This window comes from Brienomyrus brachyistius, chromosome 23 (genome assembly GCF_023856365.1).
Source record: "Brienomyrus brachyistius isolate T26 chromosome 23, BBRACH_0.4, whole genome shotgun sequence".
NCBI classification, from domain to species: Eukaryota; Metazoa; Chordata; class Actinopteri; order Osteoglossiformes; family Mormyridae; genus Brienomyrus; species Brienomyrus brachyistius.
In genome coordinates, this window is record NC_064555.1 from 21,984,449 (window position 1) to 22,000,495 (window position 16,047).

The 16,047-nt window shown below is 39.2% G+C and overlaps 2 long non-coding RNA genes across 2 annotated transcripts in view; one reads left to right on the forward strand and one right to left on the reverse strand.

Annotated features, from left to right (window-relative positions):
• Window positions 1–1,931, forward strand: part of LOC125718918 (uncharacterized) — a 38,163-nt gene extending 36,232 nt beyond the window's left edge. Inside the window, exons 2-3 of the long non-coding RNA XR_007384980.1 lie at window positions 1,366–1,434; window positions 1,578–1,931. This is a non-coding gene — a long non-coding RNA (uncharacterized LOC125718918). The remainder of the gene's footprint in view (window positions 1–1,365; window positions 1,435–1,577) is intronic.
• The window catches only part of LOC125718920 (uncharacterized), a 35,223-nt gene extending 20,324 nt beyond the window's left edge, over window positions 1–14,899 (reverse strand). The window contains exon 1 of the long non-coding RNA XR_007384982.1: window positions 14,780–14,899. This is a non-coding gene — a long non-coding RNA (uncharacterized LOC125718920). The remainder of the gene's footprint in view (window positions 1–14,779) is intronic.
• Between the last annotated feature and the right edge of the window lie 1,148 nt (window positions 14,900–16,047).

Sequence of the window (16,047 nt, forward strand, 5' to 3'; positions counted from 1 at the left end):
AAAGAATGCCCACCTATCAAGAATGGACTCCTATCAACTCTTTCTCTCTGCACCGTCTGAAATTCAGTTCCTTAAAGTTATTTTTCCGACTTGACATCTATGTTGGCTTTCAATCTATTCAGAAAATTGAATCTCAGATCTCTTCCCCAAAGTCTGAGAGCTTTTTTTGTATAAATGGAAGACACATGTTGAATCCACAAACAGCTTTGAACTTACAGTACCCAGCAATGAAAGAGTTTCAACAGTGTGACTCTGCTATACCAAACTGGCAGAGATTTCCAGGCCCGGAGAAATATTCTTCTAATTAATAAACATTAACTCTACTGCATTCACCACAGAACCAAGATCCAGAGTTTGAAAACAGGCACAATGTCAAATGCAACGGGGAGGCTGTGCATTAGTCACTTACACACTTTTTGTTCTCGTTAAAATGTCCAATGTGATGGACGAGATTAAATATACTTCCATCAGCGTTTCAAGAGATTACTAAAACACAGAACATCATTCGCGTGCCGCTGTATCATACAGTAACTTTGGCCCATAAAATTGATTGTGCTACTGTACCCCTCCAAAGAGAAATCACAGGTACAGTACTTAACAATCTACTGTTTCTGCCTTAAAGGGATTTCTCTAGATTCTGGTGAGCGCATATTACTTATGAGTGATTGTGCATTTGAGAAAACATTTTGTGTAGACATAGACCCAGTAGCTAATTAAAAATAGGCATGGGGAAGTGTTGGGGGCTGTTGATAGGTTCAGGTCAACACAACACAGAAGCTTCCAGAAAAATGAAGGCCTCTATATGTGGACGATGATGTATACAGAACATAACTGGCAGTAATTACAGCACTCAGAAGTGGCATGGAAACTATGACGTGAGGTGGGGAAAGGTTGAAACAAAGAGCATAATCCGTTTTATTAACACCAGAGGTACAGATGCACTGAATTAAGTGGAAACAGCACCTAACCCTCACTCAAAGATGTACAGAAGCCCTCGCTCCCACCTCCACTCACTGATAGATATTTATATAGATGCTGATGTTCAGTCTAGGCAACTGGATTGAAGCCATTAAGGATTAAAGATATAGAACCGCAGCTCATGAGTATATCAGGATGTCACTGAGAATTTATACTGCATGCAGATGCTCTGTATATACTTTGCATCAGCTCCTCTGGAGTTAACATGAGAAGCAGACTGGCCATAGTGGGCAGATGGGTGAGCTGAGCAGCTTTCATCCTGTCACACCCCAAAATGTGCGCCGGCTGCTGCTTGTGACACATATTAAGTGCTGCTCACATGGACCATCAGTATATGTATCCAGATAGAGATATATAGGTTTCTTAACTTGTTCCTTGTATTTTCAGGATCCAAAAGATCAGACAAAGGGCCCAAATTATTTAATGGATGAATAACCAATCCAACTGAGTGAGACTGTGAGTATCTGTCCAGCACCACCAGTAGCACTCTCCAGTTTAATTACAGTATATGCCTGCTCTCTGCCTTGATTTGAGTCCAACTATGGAACTTGAAAAGGTCCATATTGACACTGTGTGTGTTTTTTTTTTAATATTCACAGAACATGGTGCAGTTGTGAAACTTTGGGCATTCCTCTCTGCATATTATACAATAAAACCCCTAAAGGAGACAGAGGGATGGGGGTGTATTGGAACCACTGGGATGAACAGAACATGAGCACATACAGACATCCCTAGAGTTCCATTAATCTTTAAATCCTAATGTTTGTATCATGAAGGGTTCAGTGTGTGTATATAGTGTATGTTTCTTTATTGTTTTGGTCATTTTTATGTTGTGGGCAACAAATGTGAAGCTGAAAGTTTTACCTTGTGGGGACCATGTTTTTGGTTCTTACTAGGAAAAAGTCAATTTTATAAAAATCTGTGAATGCAATCAAAGAATTAAAAATGCCAGAAGTCCTGTATTTTGTTTGGTTACTAATGGTTAAGGTTAGGGCTGGGTGGGGGGTAAGGCTGTCATTGCTGGGATCAGGGCTATAGAAATGAATGGAGAGTCCCCACAAAGATGGACTGGGTGTGTGTCTGCGTGTGTGTGTGTCTGTGTTTGGTTTCTAACGAGGTTTCTGGAAGTCACAGGTCCACCGGGAATTGTCTTTTCCTCTCTATGAGTCACTAACAGTGTCCAGGCAACATGTGTGAAGCGAAACCCCCCCCCCCTCCTCTTTCAGGATGGTGCACATTACTCACGCCATACTGGATGTGTACTCAGATACTTTAGACTCACATAGCGAAACTAAGCAATGTACCAATTATAGTTTAAAATGTAAACTGGCATAAAATTAAGCACAGTTACACTTGAATGGTGTGAGAGATTTTTTTTGGGTAAAATCGTTCTCCGAAGTTCCAAAGGAAAGGCAATAAAGGTGAGGAATAGATGTTATATATAATAATATGTTTTTAGTGGAGAGCCAGTACATTCAACCAGACAAGTTGCACTAGGTACTGTATGCAAAATCAGCGCTGTAGCCAATCAGAAGGTTAGAATATCAAAAGGCTTCTGTACTCCTCTGCCCTCCCCACCTTAATAGAAAAAGCAACTCCCCAAGTCAGGTTTACAGTACGCAGTGACAGCGCAAACTGCAGGTCTATCCCCCAGGACCTGCTTTTGTAAGCAGAAGATAAGAAGGATTCAACCTGTGAAGACAGGGTGACTTCCTGTCGGCAGGTCGCCTCTCCACCTGTCCCTGCCTCCGAAGCAGGGAGCCCAGTCTGTTTGTTCAGGAGACTCTCTGACGAGCAGATTGTATTTAAGCCCGGCTGAATCAGCAAGCAGCACAGCGCAGTGCTCCTGTGCAGCAAATACCTTGGCCTTGATCAGGGAGAAGAGCTCAGAATCAAAATCATTACTTGTCCAAGATTAAATATAAAGTGGGAATGTTACACTTCCTTTTCCAGCCATAAAAATAATTAAAAAAAAAACCTCTGTAGCTATCATTTTGGATTCTTCAAAGAGTTTACTATAAGTAAAAAGTAACATGGAAATATTTAAACTTTCCAGTTATTATAACCCTAACTACTGTACAGTCAATTTTAAAATCAGAATTCAGACTGTGTAGTACAGTAAACTGGTTCCAGGAAATACCCAGGAAAAAATTGTACTAAAACATTGAAAATAGCAGTAATGGAATCTCTTCTCTGTTATGAGAGTTAATGAAGCCAGGGAATATTCATGGTCTTTACCAAACTGCAAACAATATTGACTCTGACACCCGACAGAAGCAAGCTGACAAAAAGGAAACTATTCTGTTTGTCTTTTCACCATCGTCGACAAGTTCAATTTAAAATTAATAGCGTGCATGACAACCATTTTAAACTTTAACCTATTAAAATGATTTATCTCTAAATGCGTGTTTGTTTTTAATTGTCATTTTCTTTCAAGGGTATTGTACACCGAATTGAAATATGGAAATTGCATGCAGGGAAATATCACTGTGCTGCAAACATTTATATTAATGTAAGAGCGACAGGCCAATCTGAAAGTTTAATAATGCTCTGTACATTTTTAAGGTAAAGGGGATGAGTAGAATTTAAAAAGCCATCCGTTGAAAGGAATGAGTGAAGTGTAACCCTGATTTACAAAAGAAGCGTTTTTATGAGAGGGACCGCGGGAGAGGTGTCCTGACACAGAGCCACTTTGGCACAAGCTTCTACTGTAAAAGGAAATCGTTCACGCTAGAAAGGAAGTGGGTTTTAAATCTGCAGAGAAACGGAGAGCAGGTTGTGGACCTGGCTCTGCCTCAGGAGGAATAATCGGAGCGACCATTGGGGTGTTCTTCCAAAAAACCCCTGTGAGCCGAAAGGAGAAGGAAACCAACATTAAAATTTGCATATAGTGACGACATAGAATGTTCCATTCATATAATACTGAGAGATTTCATATGTTTCCTTTCTGGTGTGTGGATTACAGCTACCTACACCATATGGAACCATACAATGTTATGAGGAACCCAGACACCAAGACATATGTTACACCAGGAGACATGTTACAGTCAGTATAAAGCTTTGCATATATGAGAACCATATTTACCTGAAATTACCCTTTATATTAGCTCCAAAATACATTTGTCATATTATTTAAATGAAAAAGCATCATAATACATTCTTCTTCAGTAAGAATATTAAATTACATTTGAAGTACATTTTTAAGCTTTAGGTAATTATTTGGGTTCTTTAACGATGTGGGAACAACCTGTGAAGCTTGTTACATGTAGTCATGTAGGCCTATGTGGTTTGTCTCTTTTTCTTATTAATTTATTTTGAAATTTTTCTCCCTTGCTGGGTTCCATGAACCGCCTGCGATTTGGGAGGCGCAAATGTTTAAAGATGACTGCACCCAGCGACGGAGCTGGCCCTTGGCTGAAGCTTGTGAAGCTCTCGTTTCAATTAAAATGCCTTGTGTGTGGCAGTTATTTTTCATCCACTGATATTTAAGTATTCAGTTGTATCTTACTAATTACAATATCTTATGGTTATGTAGAAAGGATTCGTCTATATGGGCTGAAGTCCATATTCATTATGAGAAGGAAAACAGAACAGAAAAGGAACTACAATCTTTTTTCCCCATGAAAGTTGGAATATAATGAATAATACAATAACTTGGAGAATCCAGAGTCCAACTTGGGAATTATGTTTTTTTTTTTTTTTGTAAATCTGCAGTGCTAACACAGAATGAACTTGAAAAGTCTGTGTGATGTTCAAATGCAGTCTGATGGCAAACTGAGTGTAACGCCAGTCTGATGAATGCTGTGCAAGTAAAACACATTCCAGGAAAAAACTAATTGCCTGTGATTTTCCAAAGGAGTGTGAAATGTATGACTTCATTTCTTTATTTATATGCTGCTGCAGTGTAACTATTACACAAAACTTTAGTACCTTTTTACTTAGATGTGTGAATTTTAAGAACATTATGATACTGTAGTTTTTCCGGACTGAAAAGAATTTTTGGCTATAGACTCACTCCCATTTCCACAGAAAAGGAATCCGAGATGCGCGATTTTCTTTGGCAATGAAATTTCCCCCATCCTCGGTAAAAATAGAAATTTTGTGCAAAATAATTCCTGCCTTATTACAATTTCTGAATTGCAATTACAATTAAATTACAGCTATATATGAGCATTAATCATTTTCATATATGAACTCAATTCAAATTCATAGGTTTTTGTTCTCCCGTTTTACAAAGAATGACCATTCCCAAGGCCTCTGGGTGCATAAAGCCTGCCGATTTAATGAAAATGAAAATTAAGTGAGTTTTTTCTTTTTTATTTGAGGTGTCTTACTCAATATGCCAAACAGGAATATAATAAAAGGCTTCAGCAAATAGAAAAGTAATAAAAACAATTGTGCACCGACTACACGCCTGTGACTTAAAAGTAAATCATCAGATGCTCCCCTCAAGCAAATCCACGCGCCAGGCCCCAACGCATCGATCTCCGCGCCGGCCGAGCACCATCGTGAGTTACCGTGACTCTCGGTGCTTACGGTGCGCAAATATCAGAAATTTGTGTTTTACCTGCAGGGCATCTCATCACGAGGAAGCTTCACATTAATGGAGCTGCAAAGTGATTTCTGCCCCTCAGTCTTTTTAAAATAGCTTTCCTCCCATTTCTGAAATAATTTAGCTTAGGGTGTGAATGCATTAAGAAAATGAGGGCATGCATAAATATATGTCGAAGTAACGGTCGGTAATGTAAGCAAGGCGGAAATGCATGTAATATATTTAAACCATTAAAAATACTTAAAAACAACACGTTTTGACCACATTTTCTTCTATAATTTGAAAGTTCTGTGTTTGCGTTTGATATCATGGTCTATTGCAGTTTGTGAAACTAATAATATAATAGATATATGTTCCATTAGTCTAGGACTATGTCAAAAGCAGGAAAATAGTACATTTAAACATTACGAACAATGACGGCGATCTTGGTGCCCCAGTCTGGATATCAGCTGGGCTCTGCCACTTTCCCCATGCAAAAACATTGTTATCAAAGCCTTGCACATACTGACCATGTCAATGAAACTTCAACTACATTCAACTTTTCTCACCTCTCTTCCACATTCGTCTCCACAATCCACCATACTCTGTAAGGCCTTATCAATCTAATTAATCCAATCAGGGGCAGTGAAGTTTATTTATGTGGCACTTGGACTAGTAATCTTCTGTAGTAGGTACTGTATGCCAATGATTTCCCAGCCTCAGCCCAGTTGGTCTGTGCCCCTTCAGCTCTGCTTATCCTCTGTATAAGTCTTTGTGACTGAACAGTGGTAATTGGAGTACAGTATAAGGCTTAGAACAGACTGAAAAATCATAAAAATTGTTGATGGTTGTTTTTTTCCATCCCATTTAAAATGCTCTCGCTGGAATACATAAATGAAATGAATATATTTAATCTGTTTTGTGTACAATAATCAGCTGTATTCTTCATTATTTTCATGAAATATGTTTGAACATGACACTAACTGTCTAATGATTAGGGGTATTTCAGATGCTTAATTATAGAATCTTCCATTTAGACCTGAAAGGAAAAACGTAAAGATATACTTTCAAAATATTTGTCTGTAAAATGTCAGATTAATGATGGAATTAAACAGGCTAGTTAGTTTTAGTAACTGACCTTATAAATGTCAGCAGTAACATTCTTATTGTCTTCTCACTGCATGAATGAGTATTACAAAATCTCCTTTGGTTAACACACTGTATGTCTTAACATATCAGTAAAATGTGAAATCATGAAATGTTAAAGAATCTTTGAATCTCATGAAATCTCATTATAGTTTCACCATTGTGGTTTTAAGTAGATGTTTCTAGACTTGGCATGTCTTCTAGGTGCCACGATATACTTTTTAATAACGTAAAAAACTGTTAAGTTATGATTACAAAAATTCTTCATCTTCTCTATGTTTCATGTAAATATTTTATCTTCAGATTTTCCTGCAATAGATTTAGAGCTTTTCCCTAAATCTTCACTATCATTTTGCATCCTATTGGTCAGATGTAATGTCCCGTTAATTAACAATAACCCATATCTTTATGATGTCATTCTTCAGGAAGTGACATCATTCATGGTGGGAGAACAACAGTATGAAGATCCATAATTATTAGTAATAAAGTTTATTAAACTTTTGTTATTAGTTAGTCTCACTGTACCTCATTCCACTCTGTTAGGTAAGTTCGTTAAATTAATAATAGTATATTTCAAATGGTTTTTGAATAAGATATTGTTAATATCTTAGAAAAAATTACTTTGACACTTCTGTTTATTCACTCTTGAACTAACTTAGATTCTCAATTTCCATCCAGCTACATTCCATGGCTCTAAATGCATAGATGCAGGGGTGGACTAACTTCTCTGGGGGCCCTAGGCTGACATGGGTATGGGGCCCCCTAAGTGGGCCATATGAGCAATTTTTTGGAGTCGAAAGTGAAAAACGAGAGGGATTTAAAGATGAGGGGTGGACTAACTTCTCTGGGGGCCCTAGGCTGACATGGGTATGGGCCCCCCTAAGTGGGCCATTTGAGCTATTTTTTGGAGACGAAAGAGAAAAACGAGAGGGATTTAAAAATGACATCAATAATATGCTAATCAAAGTGCGGGCTGCCAGCAGTAAAACCTGGGGGCAGGGAGTGCTGTCAGTAAAATTCAATGATGGGGAGGAAGTGGGGAATCATGCTGGTGGATCGATTAGCCAAATATAAGAGGTTCCCTCTTTCACCACGGCCGTAGGCTATGGACTTGGATTAGTCTTGAATTTTTGCAATTGAATTTGTTGAATTGTATTCCCTCCATGTCTGTTCACATGTCTGTAGCAGAACAGTATCAAAGGCATGGGAGATGAAATGTTACTCTTGTACCTTTGCACTATTTTCTTCTTCCGTTAGACTCATGCCCTACCCTGCCAGGTCCTCGTGTCTCCTCCCTGGCGCGACCCTAACAAGCTACGCCTGCTGTTGCTTGTCTTACCTTCGTATAAAATCAACTATACCTGCCTCTCGTTATGCCTCCTCGTTATCCCTGTACATAAGTGCTCCCCTTCCCAGCCAATCTTGGGTCTGTCATTAATGTTGTGTAGTGTCATGTGCACGTGTCCAGATTCTCTCCCTTTTGATCCCTGTGATCTTTTTTGTTTGTTTGTGCCTTTAATAAACTCTCTTTCGTTTGCCCCAAACTCTGAGTTATCCATCCAGACCCGCCGCATGACAGTTAGGCCTCTTTGTGCCAGTTCACTAGACAGTGAAACAGCTGGTAGCCTATCACAAGACTCCAGCATGAAAAGAAAGTTATGTAGCGTGAAACCTTGAAGTAGGAGTAGCCTATTACGGCATGGATGAGGGGAAACTTAGTCTGTCCTGAAATCTGTCACTAAAATGCAAATAACAGAAATGTAATTTATTATCTTACGTCCATAAATGTAACTTCTGGAAATTCTGTTTTCATGGGGCCCCTAGTTTTCAGGGGGCCTAGGCAGCTGCCTACACTTGCCTTATGGTAACGTGCCCCAGCATGGATGCACGCTGCTATTACTGCATTGTGCTAAGCCCCGCTCATGACATTAAGATAAAAATGATATATAACGTAACCATGTTATACTAATTCCTTCCCACAAAGTATTAAATCGCGGGCACCTTTTACTAGTTTGCTCCCTCGTGTTTAAATTGGTCACGTTTTACTCCATAGCCTTTACTACTTACAGCCTAATGTATCTCTTTCATTTAGGCCACTAGACATCTGCGTCCCCCGGTATGGGCAGGAATAAATTAATTACATTTAATTTTAAGATTGGAATAGAGTTGCCACCCATCTGGTATGTTACAGAATCATATTCCATTGCAAAAAAAAACATTCAGTGTACATTTTGTACACTGACCCCCCCCGTATATTACCAGGACGGATGCCCCGTATGTCTTCAGATGGGAAGTCGCATCCTTAGGTTGGAATGACCTACAAACACATTCTTAAAAGCCTTGCATTGCACAAGTTATTAGTGAGAAGCACTTACGTAAAATATTGAGAGCCAGGGCACTTTACCGAACTGATTTGTTCGCTCGTTTCAGTTAAATTGTGGCCATGTCTTATTAATTAGTTCCCGGGATGTATTAAATTGTGGGCACGTTTTATTCATTCCTTCCCTCATTTTAGTTAAATCGAGGGCACATTTTACTGATTTGTTTGTTCCTTTTAGGAAGATCTTGGCCACAATTTTTAAATTAGTTCCCACAATATATTACAGTTTTTACCAATTGCTTAAACACTATTGACAGATGCTAAAACCAAAGGAACCCAACTTGAAGTTGTTGTGGCTGTTCCTTAAACAAAGTGTAACCATACCTTAAACAAAAGTGCTGCTTTGCACTCTGGTTGCAATTCTGCAAAACACTAGCTCCTGTCTACAACACACTTGCTCCTGCTCACAACACACTATTTCATACACAAGACACTTTGTTCAAAAATGAAATCTCGCAGTACCATTGGGAAAACACATCTATTCAAAATACAAAACACAGTCTGTCATTGAAAACAATTAGACACACACCTGAAAACATATACTAACAAAACTGAACACCAATCAGTCAGCTACAAAAAGGCCTTAGCTAAGCCATTTTGGAGAACTTGCCAGCATGGAGGGAGGGAGAGCTAGAGGCAGAGGAAGAGGAGGACGTGGACGAAGAGGCAGTGCAAGGACCATCATTTCTGATGACATTAGGGCAACTTTGGTGGACCATGTCATAAACCATGGTCTGACTATGAGGGAAGCTGGACAGAGAGTCCACCCCAATCTTAGCCGTTTCACGGTCGCATCCATCATAAGGACATTCCGACAGGAAAACAGGTATGTCTTCAATTCCTCTACTACAGTAATGTAGCTTGAGTATTTACAGTACTGTCTCATCTTACATGTATATGTTACGTACATGTACTGTTACAATGTTAGTTTCCACCAGGCTGCTCTGGTCCAAGACTGGTTTACTAATCATGAAGGATTTGAAGTGGTGTACTTGCCCCCTTACTCCCCATTTTTGAATCCTATAGAGGAGTTTTTTTCAGCATGGAGATGGCGCGTATATGACCGCCAACCCCACGCCCGAATGCCACTTTTACAAGCAATGGAACAGGCCTGCGGGGATATTGAAATCAGGTCAATTCAGGGATGGATTAGACACACAAGGGGATTTTTTCCCCGATGTTTAGCCAGAGAAAATATTGCTTGCGATGTGGACGAGGTCCTGTGGCCCGACCCCGACAGACAGCAGGATCCATACATGTAACTTCTTTTGTGTGAAGTTCAGTTTGTTTTATTTTTGCTTTAACTGAATTTCCTGTCATATAAATTTCACTACTGTAATGTAATTGCAGTATTTTGATTTCAGTATTTTATTTTTGGAATTATGTGAAACATTTGGAATTGTAACTGAATAAAAACAGTAAAAGTGAAAGACTGCAGTGTTTTATATAAAGTAGACTAGTGTGTTGCCGCTGATATGAGAGTGTATTGACATGTGGAAGTGGGCATCATTTAGTCATCAAAGTGAGGTTTTGACAAAGGATTGTTCAGTTTTGATGGCAGAGTTTGTATTTGGCATAGATGTGAATGGTTTATTTCCCAGTGTTTTTCCTTACTTCCTTGTGTGTAGAGTTTTGGCACCATGAGCCAAGTTTTGCAAAATGTGTTCAAGCAATGGACAAAAACTGTAAAACCTGGCCACAATGTGTGTAATTTTTTTATCGGTCTGTCATGAGAGGGGCCCGGTACCATCGCAATCTGAGGCCATTCTTCCTGAGCACATTAGCCAATGGTGTATAATATTTAATGATACCCTGGGATTACCCTTAAAGTGGAGGGGGGTTAACGCTGAGGTGAGGTGTAAGAATTAAAAAGGAATTAACAAATTCTTCTGGCCAGGCATGCTTGATGATATCAGCTGGTATGTTAACCACCAGATTGTGTCCTTAATACCTTAACCCCAGGCATCAAACAGGAGCTCTGTGCAAGTGAAAGTGCTACTTGGCAGTACATACCAGAGCATTTTGGAAGCTGAACCTAAGAGTGAGGAGGAAACAGGAGACTGCATGGCCTGGTGGAATATGTCAATCAGATTAGGAAAAGGAACAGGAGAGAGATAAGGGACAGACAATATAGGGATATGGAAATTGGGCTGTGTCTGCATCTATGTCTGTGTGTGTTTGTGTGTGTGCGTGTGTATGTTTGTGTGTGCATGTGTATGTTTGGGCCTGTGTGTGTGTGTGTGTGTGTCTGTGTGTATATGTGTGTCTGTGTGTATGTTTGTGTCTTTGTGTGTGTGTGCACGTGTGTGTATGTATATTTGTGTGTGTGTGTCTGTGTGTGTATGTTTATGTGTGTGTGTATGTTTGTGTCTGTGTGTGTATATGTTTGTGCGTGTGTGTATGTTTGTGTCTGTGTGTGTGTGTATGTTTATGTGTGTGTGTCTGTATGTGTGTCTGTGTGTGTGTGTTTACTCCAAAGGCACTTGGCTGTAGCTTGTTTCACTGCTTCTTGTAATTTGCAAAAACAACTAAAAGTTTATTGGTTATTAGTTTCTTAAGGTTACAGAATAAGGGTCTGCCCTGTTTTCCAGAAAGATAAATGTTATCACGCAGCACGTCTTAATGCAACTCATCATTGTACCACTGAGATATCTAGATTTTATCATCAGATGGATGATTGCGTATTTGTGGTGTTTCTATATAGCTGGTGTCTTAACATGGTGGGAGGACCAGTTCAAGCTGGAAGACGTGTTTGCTTCTCCATGCTTAGCCGCAGTCTAGACAAGGCGCGCAGTCTTAGATGCGTGACACTAATAGAGAAGGCATGACTTCATCATACCCCACGATATCTTGGCCAGGGTGCATGACGAGCCAACTGGCCTGTTTGAATTTCACCCGCTATATTTATCCACTAGCATTCACTGTAGTAATTGCTAACAAACCAGACATGTTCTTATTCTGTACACTGAACAAATATATTGTCGCAGGGATGCTGAAGCATTCGCATATTAAAATGTTGAATGCAATTTTTTCAGAATTTTTTCATTGTTCTCTGGTGTCTACATAGAAGGTATCTGCACTTGGTTTAGTCAAAAAATGCCAAGAAGTGGTCTTACAGGCTTAATTTACAGCCCTATTATTTTATTCTAGAATGAATCAGGCCGTTTTCCCTTTTTTGGTGTTCATATGCTCTGTTCTGATTGGCTGGTTATTAGTGAGGTAATGGCTCACCCAGAACCAATATCTCCTCAGCCATGTACCGCATAACAACGCTTTGGTGTATCATGTAGTGACGTTGAATGGCAACACATTACTCGTGTTTGTGGTGATACTGGTTAAAACAAACCTACTACACTGCCAGGGTATAGCACACACAATTATGTACATAATACTTAATAATGATAATAAACAACTATGTTACTGGTTTATGTACTTAACTATACTCAACTTTTTATAGTTATTTTACACTGTACACTTTATACTCAATAAGAAAAAGCTTACTATAGCCTAGATGTGTGGTGGGCTATACCGTCTATGTTTGTGTAAGTACACTCTATGTACAATGACAAAATCACTTACCCACGCTTTTTTCAAAGCGTATCCCTATCATTAAGTAACGCATAACTGTAAATAAGTCAATACAGGTGGTGAACCGGTGTAGCATTCAGGCATCCAACCCTATATATCTGAGCCTGAATCAGATGATTTGAGGAACAGCCCGTTGCTCAGAGATTAGAAATTAATGGTTCTGAGTGGTACATTTTATTATGTAGTGTTTAATGGAATTACAGTGGAAAATTCTTATAGTGATCATATCTGTCTGGGTGAAACTGATCACTATAAGCAGATGATGATTATAACTGATTTTTTTTTCTCTTATTCTTTATGTCTCAGGCGGATTACCATCTAATTGACATTTGTATATTGATTACATGAATATAAGGTAATTGAACGGACAGCGTCGATATTTACTGACTTATTGACTCCTTCAAAATACGATACAGCCGTTTCAAAAGCTTTTTAAATCATAGTATTGTACGAAAGAAATATCTGAACTGTGTATAATTCAAATACACTATAAGACAGAACTTCATATATAAACAGAACTTCATGTGTATAACAATCTGGTAGGTATAAATAGATGTTTCCCAAAATGGGGGTTTACAGATCAATAGTAGAGCCAGAAATCACAGCATGGATCGGCCAAATTGGGGGGTGGGGGGGTGGGGGCAGTCCCATAACAATTCAAAATCACACTACAGACTGAACTACATATTTTTTTTAATCAGTTTTTAAATGACCTGTGGCATTACTTAGACCAAATGAACACAGAGAGAGAAACATCTATTAGCCTGTCAGCAGCACATTTCCTAGGACTGATCTAACCATGCACACACATACCTGCAGAAGTGGGCATTTCAGGTCCAGAAAGTCAAAGAAATCCAGCCCAAGATTTTGTCTCAACCAACCAGATGAGTACTCTGTCACTGTGACTCTTTATACTCTACTGGTTGGTTGAAACAAAATCCTGGTTTGGAATTTTATTTTCCGGACCTGGAATGTCCACCTCTGCATACCTACCACAAAATTGTTTTATCGTTTTGTATTGCTCACTGTGAATGCTGAATGGGGGGGCCTGAGTTCCATCTGAGGGAGCCCAGGACCACCTATGCTACCATGGTACTTAGAGACCATACTGAGTGAGAGTTAACACATTTTCTGTTCGAGTAACACAAGGTTCCTGACCATTGCTGTGAACATACAGTATAAGCTGAAGCAGAAGATTTTGTTTGCCCTAGACATGAGCTAGAAATGTCACATATCGCTCTCAAAGTACAATGATTCATTCATCCAATGCTGAAGCCCTGAAAATAACATTGAAACTAAGGAACATGGTTTCTCACAACATATCATTCCCTTTTTTCCGTCTTAAAAGATGGTGAGTGATGAGGAGAGAGGAATAAAATGGCCATGCAAAGTGGTCAGCGGGAGTAATCAGATGGACAAGGACAATATTCATTGGGATATTTCTGCTATCATTCTGTTGAAAACTACTACTGTAAATCGTTAGTGAGAAAAAAAAAAACTATTGAAAGAAAATAGTTTTACGAATGTTACTTCATTGTAGTCTGTAGCTAATCCATGACAGCTTTTAAACTCCTATGCTCAAAAAATCTAATTTAACATTTGATTTAGAAGCCTGTAAAGAAAAGTAAAGGCTGTAAAATAATTTCAGATGTTGAAAATCCATCATAAACATTTCATTATTGTTCTTCCAAGGTGCAAGAAATGGATTATGAAATAAATTTGAAATACCTGACACAGCATTACAGCTGGCCCTAGAGCTAAATGACTTTTAGTAACATCAGCAATACACAGTGTGTTCCTCTCTTACAGAGTACATAAACTCTAAAATATGTGGATATTGACTTTTATAGAATGTAAGGGAGTCATCTATATTAGCATAAGCCGAGACAAAACAAGGAGGACATGTGATTAAGGTTATAATTATCAAGAGATCGAATTGCCTGTCCAATATCTGTCTTGTGTTTATGGATTACATTTCATAGGTGACTATAGCTAATCACACTTGAACGAAAATCAGTCCATCACTTAACCCACCGCAACACGTATAAATATACAACCAAATGCATTCGGAGCTGTTTCCAAAGTGGCGAAAGAAACAGAACACAGTGTTTAAATGCATTCACTCGGAGAGAGAATGATCTTTTACTTTCCATTACCTGCGGCATCAGCAAAGTACTGCAGTGGTCTCACCACTTTGCAGCCTTTTCACTCCTTGTATCCTGCCTGAATTTCAGATCAAACGGAGAGAAAAGATCGGCCTGCCACTGGTTCACAAGTCACATGCTGTCAAAACAGATTACAAACAATAGCCATCAGCTGACACAATCCCCTGTAATCCCATTAGTGCAACATTAGATGCCAATATCAGTTTGGCCTGTACATGCTGATTTGAATCCTGCCTCAGAGGACATCCAAAGACACAGAGGGAGAAAGAATGGATTATATGATTCTTCCTGGGTCTTCCAAATACCATCAGGCAGGCTCACAGGCCGTGTTAGCATTGACTCACAGAATACCGTTGTGTGTACTAAGGACATCTGTGGTCGATATACGGTCCGTTAATATACTGTGGTATTTACTGCAAATGATGTCCACATAGTGGTTTTAAAACGAAATTCTCTTCACACACTGGTTATCATGACTGAAAAGTAATGGCATGTAAAATCTAATCTCAAATGTAAATATCAGGGAGGGAAACTGTAATGAAGTATCAATCAGTAACTGGAAGTTCAGTTTACACTGAACGATATCCCAGGGGCTACATGTACTGGAGCCCAGGCTCCCTGCCCTGTGCTCAGTGTCATTGGAAGGACTTTGACATTGGGGTGGGGGGGACCAAATTTGACATGGTGGTGGCAGTGGGTGGCAGTATGTGGCCATTGTGACATCGCAATGGCCACACATGCAATAGTTACATCATGAAAGGATCATGAAAGGATCCCAGTAGGATAAGCGGTTTGGAAAATGGATGGATGGATGTAACTACTGATATCTGTGACTGACATATTCGACAAGACGTACAGTTATTTGTACAGCTACTTGAACCTGCTCATTGTACATCCATCATCTTTTTCATTGTCCCTGGTGAGCTGATGACCACTTTGCTGTTCCTGAAATGCATTTCACTCACTAAGCGGCACCCAGCAGGCCTGCAAGACACGATGTAACTTTTCTGTCCCTGTTTATTAATGCAATCTTTGACTTGAAGGAATTACCGAGTGCAGTACTGCAATGTGCAGTGTTTTATACTCAATCGCAGTATAATATTCATTAACCAATCACAGTCTTCATTGGATGACATCACCACATTAATTAAAACTTGTATTTTCTATTCAGTGGCAAGGTGCACTGATTTATAAAATACCTATTTTATTGTGCATGCCTTTTCTTAGTTACAAAACATAGGAACATGATTCCCTGCAAA